Below are 13251 nucleotides of genomic sequence, written 5' to 3'. Positions count from 1 at the left end.
TAGTTTAGAGTTAGTTTTTTAAGTTGCCTAATTCACCCCCCCTCTTAGGCATCACGGTTCCTTTAGTCCGGTCACCCCGTGTTGTGTCCAGTGAAGGAGTACAACGACTCTATTTCATGGAGGCTTCTATTTAAGCCCTATGGCCGACTCAAGCTCACTTTCTTGGCCATTTGCATTGACATAGCAACCTTGTGAGCTTAGCCAAAGCCCTCCCACTCATCTCCATCATTGTTTCATCATCATTGTGAGGTTGGGAGAGAATCTAAGTGCATTGCTTGAGTGATTGCATCTAGTGGCACTTGACATTCGTGTTTCGCTACGGGATTCACTTGTTACTCTTGGTGGTTGCCGCTACCTAGACGGCTTGGAGCAGCGAGGATCATTGAGCGGAGGTTGGTGATTGTCTCCGGCTCCAATCGTGGTGATTGTGAGGGGTCTTGTGCCTTCCCCGACGGAGAGCCAAAAGGTAACTTTAGTGGATTGCTCGTGTCATTGAGTTACCTCACTTATGGGTAGGTTCTTGTGGTGTCCAATTGTGTGAACGAGGTTCGTGCAACACCTCTTAGCTGCCGAACCACCAAGTGTTGGTCGGCACAACGGGGACTAGTGTGCCGGCAAGCACGTGAACCTCGAGAGAAAAATTGGTTGTCTCTTGCCCTTTGGTATTCTCCCGGTGATTGATTTAGTATTTATCTTGTGATTGGTTCACTCCTCTACACGACGGTATAATCACCCTACTCACTCATTTATATTCTTGCAAACTAGTTGTGGCAAGCTCTTTAGTGTAATTAGAATTGAGAGATTGCTTTGTTATTTTAAGTTCATCTAGTGGAGCTCTTTAGAGTAGTAAGATTGAGAGTTCTTAATGAGTAGTAACATTGCAAGTTGTGTGCCTAGTAATCATTGCAACTAGAATTGTTGGATAGGTGGCTTGCAACCCTTGTAGAGCTAGAGCAAGTTTGCATTTCGCTATTTATCATACTAATCAAATTGCTCTAGTTGATTTATAGATTTTTAAATAGGTTATTCATTCCCCTCTAGCCATATTAGGACATTTCAGGCACTGGGCGCACGGTTGTGTGTGCTAAGATGGAACGTTCCTGGTCATCGTTTGCCCGGTTATGGGTGTGTTGGGTCGACGAGGATGTCGGTTCCTTTGAGAGGGGTGTATATGACAACCGGCTCAGTTTGAAATTTGGTCCATAATGACTCATATGCAAGTTAATAAGATATTATAGATAGTGCAGTCAGGATAAACCAACATATAAGGCTTCTAGAGTCCATCCCCGGGTTAATCCTTTTACGCGAAGCGAGGACAAAAACATAAGCGGGATGGTGGTAGGTATAGTTCGCTCAGCGTGTAGAGTGAATTTGAGCCGTTTGGACTCTGGGGCGTTACAGAGTAGAATTATCATTTCATGAGAATTTTAAGTCTGCATAAATCCTTTCTAGAATTTAAAGCCACATATGTTTTATGATACTTCATATTTCTACCACTATGAGGTAACCATCTCTTCTCAAATTGAGACTTTGTGATCTATTCAAGACTATTATGCCTATATTGACTTCACATAATCCGCTGAAAACTACTCAAGTTCTGGACATCAGATGCGAAGGGTATTCACGTGGAACCAGTTTATACTTTGCCTACTTACAATCAATAATCACAGTCATCGAACCAAGGTCGCGAGCAAAAGCAGGTGAAGCCGCTCCCGAGTGAATAACAGCAACTTCACTGCATCTGCTGATACCTTAAAATGCCTGCACGCACAATCCTGAGAATCCCACCAGAGCATGGAACACATTTGGAAGGCTTGTCTGCAGATTGTTCAGTGTCATGGCTCGGCTTACTCTCACAGAGGTTAGGTATCTGGCCTTCCCCTCCTCCTCAACCTGCTTTCCAAATGCATCCAGTTTCGTTTCATTCTTTGATACTGAATAGCGATTCTTATTTGGAGGCTGGGCTGAGTTTTGCATTGCATTTTCACTGTGTTTCTCTAACTGGGTCTGGAACTTGCTATCCATGTTATCTGACTTCTTCTTTAGCTGGCGCTCCTCACTCTGCAGTACAACTATAGAGTGTATGATTGACATAAAGGTCTTTATTGCTTCAGCTGCTACCTGTTTGTATAAATAAGGGACATCTTTTAAAGAGGGGAGAAAATAGCTAAATGGTAAGCACAACGAAGTTCTTGAAAGAATACACTAGTCCTTCAGTTCATAATGAATAAGCCACAGGTTTCTTATTCAAAGAAAAATTATATATCCTTAACCAAAAGTTGCTGAAAGCTGGGTTTCAATGGGAAGAAAAGGGTAAGTTGGATCTATCATACCTTCTCCGGTAGCCTGTCAAGAGCACGCTGGAGTTCCTCGGAGAGGCTACGGATTCCAGATGAACTTCTCATTAAGCCACCATCATCTGGAAGGCAGCCTGTGAGACTAATCCATTGGTTAAGGATGCTAATGTATTCACGCTGCAATGTGATGAGATTGCAGAAGGCATTGTGCCATCCAGACACCTCAATTTCCAGCCACTGTTCGCCTAAACGGCCGTTTAGCCCGTTTACATACCGTTTAAACGCTACACGGTGGTACACCGTTTCCGTTTAATCGGTTGTTTTGACCGTTTAAACGGCCGTTTTTCCCGTTTAAACACCCGTTTTGCCCGAATAATAGGCTAAACGGTAGGTGACCGACTGTTTACCGTTTAGCGTTTAGGATAACACTTTCCAGCTGAGATGTTGCCTGGCAATGACTGTCACTTGTTGGTTCACTCCCAGGTATGTTGCCAAGGAGACTAACTTGCTGGGCAATATGGTTCTGGACCTGATGGCACTCGTACATGTTTCTCCACATATGCACAAGCCTAGATCAAGAGAAGAAAGTTCAGACAAGGTAACATGAATGAAATAGTATAAAGACTCAAAATGCATAAAAAATTGTAATGTCTGAGGCATTGACACTGAGCTGCAATGATAACTTGCTACATGCATTCATTTATTAATCCAAGGGCACATTCCAAGACAAAAGTCACATTATGCATGAGGTAACTACTATCGAACATTCTAATTACAAAAAAGCTCCAGTATGACAACACTCACCATGTGACTTATACAAGTTAATAAGCCATATCTGGGAGTTCCAAATGAAATTATGGCCTTGTTTGGCATGACTCCAACTCTGGGTGGAGCTGCTCCACTCCAGAACTCCAGGTGGAGCCAGCTCTAGGTGGAGTTGGAGCTGTCTGATGATGGTGTTTGGCTGGGAGGGTGTCCCCAGCTCCAGAAAAGATGAGTTTGAGGGTAGATTGCCATTCTTGCCCCTGGTTCACAAATATGAAATGAAAGTACATGCAGTGGAGTCCAAAATAATAATAAATTACATGTCATTTCAGGACGGGCAGGAAATAGTTCACGACATCCAGGACGGGCAGGAAAATGGCATTGATACCTCTCTGTGCTTCCATACCAGTAGCAGCCTTTGTGTGTGCTCCACTTGCAGCAGCGTCCATAGGTAGAATATCAGAACTGAGGTCATCGAGGGAGGCTTTGATAACAGTAGAAGAAGGAAACAATAACGATGATGAACTTGCCGTGGCGATGCCCTTGACCATGGAAACATCAGGCTCACTGGGCACACCATACTGGATATCAAATGGACTAAAAACCTGAAGGGCAACATCAGGCTCACTGGGCTCACCTGGACGCCCACAAACACTTGCACCTGCTCCATATCGCCAAATGGACTAAAAACCTGACGAAGAACATGTTCTGTTACATATCGGCACCTGCTCCTTGTGGATGGTGACCTCCAGGACGCGATTTGGGGGCGTCCAGCTCTGAGAACCGCAAGTAGGCATTTCGTCGAACACCTGAAGGGCAAGGTGAAGTTGCCGCCCCTGAGTGCTCCCGAACAGCTCCCAAGTCGACTACCGCCTGCGCCGTCACACACCCACGCCGAGGATCGACCTTCTCTGATACCAGCAGTAATACCGCTGGCCACTGGCGTCCGGCGAGGAACCGGAGACGCGAGCTCGCAACCAGGGTGGGGGATGACGGGGAGGTGGGAGCAGTGGCGGATGGTGGAGTGAGAATAGGCCGGCCGGCACGCACGGGGACGGCACAGGCTGCGGCACGGACGGGGAAGGTGGGGGTGGCGGCGGGGATGCGCCCTCCAGCCGTCGGGGGAGTGTGAATGGCGGCAGGTCGGCAGTGGCGGGATGAGGCAGAGGTTGCGTCGGGAAGGAGACGGAGAATAGAAAGAACGAACCGTTTTCTGTGTAACCAGTGGCATTGGTGGGTAATTACCCACCAACTCTACGAGGAGGTTCATATTGGGTGGTTTTGGAGCTGCAAAAGAGGTGCTCCAAAACTCCACTCCCATTTGCACTACAGCTCCATGGAGTTGGCAGCTTCATGGAGTTTTAGAGCTGGGGTGTTTGGCTAGAAAATTGGCTGGAGTTGCTGGAGTTCAGCTCCAGAGCCATGCCAAACACGCCCTATATGCTAATGTTAATACAAGAACAAGTACTAGTGGATGTTTCTTTTAAAATAGCAGTTTTTTAGTAATATAGTTAGCTAACTTTTGGAGCTTACCCAACAGATAGTTCAATAATCTGAGGATATAATTCCTCATCTCTGAGATTTGATATGGAAAAACACGCCAAACTCACAGCTTCCTCCAATGAGATTATCCTAGTTTGCAGTTCTTCAATAGCATCCCGAACTCTTTCCGCATGCAGTCTATCATGCTCCCCCGATTCTAGCTTTTGTAGCACTGAGACATGTTTCTTATACTGGAGCCTTGCAAATTCTTCATCCTTGCAAGATAAAAATAGTAATAATCAGCAATGCGTTGACTTTTGGTAAAGCAATAAAGTGGAAATATTTAACGATTTTGCCATCATGCTGAAGTGCTCTCTTGTTGATAGAACCAAAAAAAAACACTGCTCAAGAAATAATTTACAGATAAATTGACTCGTCAATTTGTAGCTAACAGCCAATTATTCTACTAGTCCAAGAGTTCACCTTGATTAACTTGTAGAGTTTTTGCTCCTCATCGTAAAGCTTCTCCAGCGTCTTGCCATGGTAACCATATCCAGAGGAATCACTAGAATTCAGAACTGAGGATTCGCTGTTAGCCTGCTGAGATTTCAAAGACCAGCTCCAAGAAAGCGTGGAGAAAACCTTTGCAGATTTGGAATTTTTTCCTGCACCTGGAAACAAAAAATACTATTCAGGAGTGTCTGAACAGCAAGAAAGACAATGCTTCTGTCCTTTCATTTTTACTCCACTGTAACAGAGTAATGTAGTGAAGCACTTGATCATGAAATGGTTTCTAATATCGGTCACTTTCCATGGATGTTGCAATACATTTACACAAAAAAAGCATCGGAGAACCAAACAGTGTATAGACCAGAAGGTCCATATACAACAACTAAATCAAATAAAGATTATACATTCATAAGCCCGAAGTAACTTCTCCTAATCAGGACAAATTAAGACAGATTCTGTATAAAAGATCTGCTTTGCAATTCTTCTGAGGATGCTACAATGGTTTCAAACAGGACATTTCACACTTTTGAGTGTTGATTCTTAGAGAACAGCAGAACAGTGATATGAATTAATATTGTCAAAAAGATCAAACCATGAAATGGAGACACATTAATCAATTCAATTTCAAAACTAGTAGATGGATTCTAGATAGATATCTTGTCGTCAATTTCATTTTTCATGATAGAACACATTTTCATACACCAAATATCAAACTATTTTGCTTAATGATCCGTAGACTTTTCCAAAAGAGCATTGACACGGCAACCCCAAACAAAGAAGATTCTAGAGCAGAAATATCAAAAATGCGTACATAATGATAGTACATGGGCACATATTACCTTTCTTTGCCTCTATCTCTAAGGCATAAGGCCGCCCACCAGCAGAGTCCAAAAGAACCACAACGTCATTTCCACTTGCTGCTGCTTTCAAGAAGTACTCATCAATCTCCTTAACAATCTCTACAAGTGACTTCTTACTCCTCCAAGGCACCGCCATAGAGTCTGAATCCTTTGTCACCCAGCTCACCATTGAAGAGTTGCCATCACCCAGAGCCCTACCCTTGGCTGGATTCACATGGACCCTATCCACAACGCCGTCATCATTGCCAAGCACACTTTCATCCTGCTCTCCATCAAATTCTGTGTCTACCACAGGATCATTGTCCATGGTAACCTGCAAGGCCACTTCTTTATCGTTCCTATCAGCAAATGGAGATGGGAAACTCAAGGGGCGCACATTGTAGGGATCCAAGTCCTCCCAATCTATGCCGGGTGGCAGGGGTGGTGGTAGAGGAGTTGAGCAGCTGTCGGTGTCATCATCATCAGTGGCGGAGCGTGAATCAAAGTTAAGGAGGGGCCAATTATACTGTAGCATCCTTGAACTACCACTTAAGAGCAGCTAGTTGTTCTGCTGCAAGTGTATTATTTATTACTGGCACGGATATACTCATATTATTACTACTGCATCTCTACTATTGTATGGCTAACTTGCTTGCTCGGACAGTCCTGCAGCTTTGCACTAGCTAGCATGGCGGAGCTTGCACATCCGCAGCATATATCCTCATTTTTTTTTATAGGGCAAGGGGGGCCCGGAGCCCTCTATGGCCAATACGTGGCTCCGCCGTTGATCATCATCATCAGTAAAATCACCCCCATGGAGCTCATCATCCCTCTTTCTTAATCTTATTGGACTCAAAACCAGAGGTGGTGGTGGCAGCTCATTATCTCTCTTCTCCATCTTCCTAATGGTGGTTATTGGACTAAAAGGGAGAGGCGGCGGGGGGTGTGGCGAGGGTGGCAATGAGGATGTCACTGAGGGTTCAGGAGGAGGCGGCGGCTGCTGTGGAGTAGGTGAGGGCGGCGCTGCAAGGTCTACGGGAGGCTGCTGTGACAATGCAGACTCCAGCTCCACAAATTGCCGGAGGGTGGCTCCTGTGTTGCGGAGGGCGTGCAGGTATGCAATGTGCGCAGCTGCAAGCTCAGGGTGGCGGCGCACGAGCTGCTTCATGAGCTGCCTCCTGTCCTTGGAGCGCCTCACGGGCTCCTCATTGTCCACTTTAGAGTTGGAGCAACCCATCTGCCACCAAGGAACACAAATTCCCCACTGATTGCCTTAGAAGAACGCAGACAGCAGCACCAGCTGGAACTCCCAAAACTGGTACTTTCCCTGGGCTCGATCAAAATTGACTGAAACCGGTAACAATTCGCACTAAAACTCCAGAGCGTAGGCACTGTCCAGCCACAGCTCGTAATCATGGGACGCGCAAGAAAAAAAAAATCTCCGGATGGGTTTTACGGGTTCCTACAAAATTGGCTGAAATTGTCCTCAATCTGGCTAAAAAGGAGGGGCACACGCCAAGAAATTGGTCCTGCTCTCCAACCACCAGTAAAAACAGCCAGCCAAGTCCTCTACTCTTGCATCAAAACCCGATGGAACCGGCGCTAAAACCAATTAGACAAAAAGAGATGATTCAGAACGACGAATCAGTCACGAGGAGGAACAAAACCAAGATGGTGACGCGGACAAACAGAGATTCTTGAATAGAAGTATGCTGTGCCTGGCTGGTTGCCTTACCAGAGAGTGGCCCGATTGAAGAAATGCTCCGTGGTCAGCAACTTACTGTTGGTGAGATTGGAAGCTAAGCCGGGCCGAGGAAAGAAGGATCTAGACAGGCGGAGGAGAAGAATATGCCGCCCACAAAAAGAGAAGAGAGAAAGATGGAGGTAATTGCATCATGTGATTCTTACTCACTCCCAAGAAGCCATCTTTCTTTCCCACCTCCTCTCTCTCTGAGAGAGAGCAGGCAACAATGGGGTGAGAGAAATCGGAGCACCGGCAATTGGGGCTTGTGGTAAGAGAGAGAGAGGGAGAGGGATCAGCGGCGGCAGCCAGCCGGTAGGAGCAGCAGGGTGAGAGGAAGGGGAAAGAAAGGGAAGGCGTGGGATTCAATTTGTGCAATAATAATAAAGTAGTGGTGGGAGGAAAACGTGCACCGCAACGCAAGGACAGTTGGACGGTGGACCCGTGGTGGTGTAGGAATGTGATCAGAGCTGTGCCACTTTCCACCACTGGCACCGAAACTACAGGCCTGGCTGCCTCCAGAGCTCCCCTTGTAGCTGTGCCTGTGTGCCCCCTCCTCGCTTTTTCGTTTTGCCCTTCCTCTCGCCTCTTTGCTTTGCTCTTGTTTAGGTCCACACTCCACTCCATCTCCACCCACCATCACGGATAAGGATTAAAAACAGCGTAATGATGATAATTAGTGCTGCCGTATTTGTTGAAATTTGAGAAGGCCTATGGCGTATGGGCTATTGACCACCGGTGTTTCGACGGACTACAGGGGTGGTTTCAGAATGATTTGAGTCTAATGATGATGCATCTGTATTTAATTGAAGGAAAGCACATTTCCATGCTAACGGCCAACCTATTTGTTAATGTAAACAGAGGCTCTTCTGGTTTTGAGTACGATCATGCCATATTGCCATGGAAATGTGCTTTCTAGGATTATTAGGTGGGAGACAAGTTTGGGTTTGCTTGTAGGGTGCCACTACCTGTTTGTTCAGGCACACTTTTTTTCTTCTTCTTTTGGTCGAGGCAGGCTGACTACGCTCGGTTGGTTTGGGCTTGTTTGGCTTATAAGTCATGATTGAAAGTACTGTTGGCTGATTTGGTGTGAGAGAAAATACTATTGGTTGGCTGATAATCCATAACTTATAAGCCAAATACGACCGAACGAACAAGCTAAGCTAGTTGACAACAGCAGATACGATACGAGAAGGATGGGGAGGAGTACTGACTGCATCGAGCACGCACGGCACGGCATGGCATATGTTTGGTTGTACAGACTCTATCTAATACAGATAGGATTTCAGATAAACACAAGCCACCAAACAGATGAGGTTTGATAAAATGGAGACGCTGGGTGTTGACACAGCCAGAGCTAGTGGCTGCACGTCTTGGAGACTAAATTTTTTTATTTTTTAGCTATTTTTTGAAATTTTTTCACAAATATACTCTTAGATGTAAGATTTTAAAATCTGAACCCTTAGCTACACGTCTTGGCGCCAGCGTTGCTGGCGCCGACCTCTTGGGCTCGAAGCCGACGTGACGCTGATTTGGCAGGCATCTCGACGCCATTAACCCTGGCGCCGAGCTCGACGCCGTAGATCTTGACGTCGAGATGCCTTACGTATGGGCCCCAATCCTTTCTCTCTTCCCCTCTCTCGTGCACCTCCCTCGCCTCGGCCGACCAGCGCACCGCCGCCGCTGCCCGTGCCCTCTCCCTCCCCCCGCCGCCCGCGCCCGCGCCAAGCCGCCCTCGCCCATACCGGCACCGCGGCCTCTCCCTCCCCTGGTGAAAGGTCCTAATGACTAGAGGGGGGGTGAATAGTCCTAATAAAATTTCTACAACAACACTTAACAAAATAGTTAGACAATTATGAGACGAAGCAAATGTTGCGCTAGCCTACTTAAAATGTAAGCCACCTACCATAATTCTAGTTTAGATAGTGTCTATTCACACAATAGCTATGACACTACCCTATGTTAGTGTGCTCTCAAAGGCTACACCAACCAAGCAAGCAAGCTCTCACAACTAGCTACACTAAAGAGCTTGTCAACTAGTTTGCGGTAAAGTATTGCGAGTGATCAAGAGAGTTATACCGCCGTGTCGAGAAGTGAACCAATCAATCACAAGGATAAATAACAATGAAGACCAATCACCTCGGAATCAAAGGATGAACACAATGATTTTTACCTACCCCTCATTATGGCGATTCACTCACTTAGAGGTTCACGCGCTAATTGACTTCACACGTCAAACTCTCAATAGGGTGCCGCACAACCAACACAAGATGAGAATCACACAAGCCACGAGCAATCCACTAGAGTACCTTTTGGCTCTCCGCCGGGAAAAGGTCAAGAACCCCTCACAATCACCATGATCGGAGCCGGAAACAATCACCACCCTCCACTCAATGATCCTCGCTGCTCCAAGCCGTCTAGGTGGCGGCAACCACCAAGAGTAACAAGCGAAATCCGTAGCGAAACACAAACACCAAGTGCCTCTAGATGCAAACACTCAAGCAATGCACTTGGATTCACTCCCAATCTCACTATGATGATGAATCAATGATAGATAAGTGGGAGGGCTTTAGCTAAGCTCATAAGGTTGCTATGTCAATGAAAATAGGCCAAAGACTGTGAGCTACAGCCGGCCATGGGGCTTAAATAGAAGCCCCCACGAAATAGAGCCGTTGTACCCCTTCACTGGACACACTGCGCTCTGACCAGACGCTACGGTCATACTGATCGGACCCTGGACTCAGCGTCCGGTCCACTGATTTATGCCATGTGTCACTCTTAGTTAAAACTAAATCATCAGATCACAACGGCTAAGTGCTGACCGGACGCTCTGGTAAAACTGACCGAACGCTGGAGCCACAGCGTCCGGTCGAGTACAGTAAGGGTCCAAATCTGTTTTTCCTTGACCGAACGCGTCCGGTCCACCTCGACCGGACATAGTCCAGCGGCCGGTGGTATACCCTAGCTACTGTACCGCTAGGTCAGCGTGACCGGACGCAGGCAGACAGCGTCCGGTGCATTCAGATCCAGCGTCCGGTCACTTGATCGATGCTGGCATCTCCTCTGTTTTCTTCACCCTTGCTCAAATGTGCTAACTACCAAGTGTATCACCTTGTGCACATGTGTTAGCATATTTTCACAAATATTTTCAAGGGTGTTAGTACTCCACTAGATCCTAAATACATATGCAATGAGTTAGAGCATCTAGTGGCACTTTGATAACCGCGTTTTGATACGAGTTTCACTACTCTTAATAGTACGGCTATCAAACCTAAATGTGATCACACTCTCTAAGTGTCTTGATCATCAAAACAAAATAACTCCTATGGTTTATACCTTTGCCTTGAGCTTTTTGTTTTTCTCTTTCTTATTTTCAAGTCCAAGCACTTGATCATCATCATGGTATCATTATCATCATGCTATGATCTTTGTTTGCTTCGCAACTTGAAGTGTGCTACCTATATCATGATCACTTGATAAACTAGGTTAGCACTTAGGGTTTCATCAATTCATCAAAACCAAACTAGAGCTTTCAATCTCCCCCTTTTTGGTAATTGATGACAACCCTTATGCAAAGATATGAATTAAAATTCAATTGAATCCATGTTGCTTGTCTAAGCATATTTACCATGTGTAAAAGGATATGGACAAGTTTCATGAACCCCAAATGGTAGCAATTGCTCCCCCTACATATGTGCTAAGAGTTTGGATTGAAGCTTGCACATATGCTTAGATAGGAAATATAGGAGTCAATGTCTACCAAATGATGCTAAGGTATAAAAGATGGACCTTTGAAGCGTGATACCAATCGGAGTGCACCAATATACCATCCTTAGCACCATGGTTAGCTCAATATCACTTGAAAATATACTTTTGAAAGATACCACTTGTAAAGACTTACTTGGAAATGAAAGTTATCTAGTGATTTTATTTCATCATTCAATCTTACAACTAACATTCATCACACAAGCATGGATGTTTAAATTTAATACTTGTGACATGCAAGCAAACATATGAAATGTACATTCAAATGCACCATACAAGTTCATGAGCTTGCTCCCCCTACTTGTGTGCTCAAAATTTTAGTTGATCCCTTTCCTTTGTCATATCTCTCCCCCTATGTTGTATATCAAGATATCATATGTTTCTTTCTCTTTATGATATTTCTTCTCCTTTTTCACTATCTTTGCTACTATCTTTGTTTCTCTCCCCCTTTGTTATTAATGACCACAAAGGTTCTAAATATAGATAGTATTACTTGTAGGGTCAAGATTATTAATGTTAATCGAATGGGGTGAGGAATCATTTTCCTAAATTTGGTTTAAACTAGAATATATGCCAAAGATATTTAACTCGGGTTGATCCAAGGACAAGTTTCTTCACACCTCTAAATAAGGGTTATCTTGTACCATGTTGAGTTAAACACTTAGAGCTCATTTTCTAGATCAAACACTAGGTTTACAAGCCCATAAACATGTCATATGCTATCACTAGATCAAATCAAGCATAGAAGCAATAGTGATACCATAGAAACATCAAATTTATTTGATTTTCATGAATGAGCCTAATAAAATAGAACCACTTGAAAGGTCCTAATAAGATTGAAAATATGACTAGATGCACTAAACATGTCCTTAGCAAGGATATATGCCATACCAATCAACTTTTACCTTAGATTGCTCGAAGAAGATGCATGTCATATAAGTGGGGGTGCATCAACACATATTTGAGAAATCCAATATGTTCAACTCATTCCTTAGCTCGCAAAACCTTTTCTCATCCAATGGCTTGGTGAATATGTCAGCAAGTTGATCTTCGGTGCCTACACTCTCAATGCAAATGTCCCCTTTTTTTTGATGATCTCTTATGAAATGGTGGCGGACATCAATGTGCTTTGTTCTTACATGTTGCACCGGATTGTTGGTCAACTTAATTACACTCTCATTGTCACATAGCAATGGCACTTTCTTGAACTTGATTCCAAAATCACTCAAAGTGGCCTTCATCCAAAGTATTTGTGCACAACAACTACCGACAGACATGTATTCGGCTTCAGTGGTTGATAATGCAACACTATTTTGCTTCTTTGATGACCATAAAACAAGTGATCTTCCCAACAATTGACATGTGCCCAAGGTGCTCTTCCTTTCAATCTTGCATCCCGCATAATCTGAGTCGGAGTAACCAACTAGCTCAAACTTTGTTTCTTTGGGATACCACAAACCAACATTTAGTGTATACTTCAAGTACCTCAATATCCACTTTGTAGCCTTCAAGTGACTTTCTTTTGGTGAGGCTTGAAATCTTGTACACATGCATACACTAAACATGACACCCGGCCTTGATGCGGTCATATAGAGTAGGCTTCCAATTATAGACCGATAGAACTTTTGATCCACCAAATTTCCACTTACATCACTATCCAAGTTGCCATTGGTTCCTATTGGTGTGCTAATGGCTTTGCTATCACACATGCCAAACTTCTTGATCATGTCCTTGATGTACTTGTCTTGACTCACAAATGTACCATTCTTCAATTGCTTGATTTGAAGACCAAGAAGTAACTCAATTCTCCAATTATGGACATTTCAAACTCATTAGTCATCATCTTCCCAAA

At 44.6% G+C, this 13251-nt stretch overlaps 1 pseudogene; it reads right to left on the bottom strand.

Moving 5' to 3' along the window:
* Positions 1 to 1586: 1586 nt before the first annotated feature.
* LOC136454777 (protein ALTERED PHOSPHATE STARVATION RESPONSE 1-like) lies at positions 1587 to 9383 on the bottom strand (annotated as a pseudogene).
* Positions 9384 to 13251: the final 3868 nt, after the last annotated feature.

The sequence above is a fragment of the Miscanthus floridulus genome, chromosome 5 (assembly GCF_019320115.1).
Source record: "Miscanthus floridulus cultivar M001 chromosome 5, ASM1932011v1, whole genome shotgun sequence".
Lineage (NCBI taxonomy): Eukaryota > Viridiplantae > Streptophyta > Magnoliopsida > Poales > Poaceae > Miscanthus > Miscanthus floridulus.
This window is presented reverse-complemented; position numbering and strand designations above follow the sequence as displayed.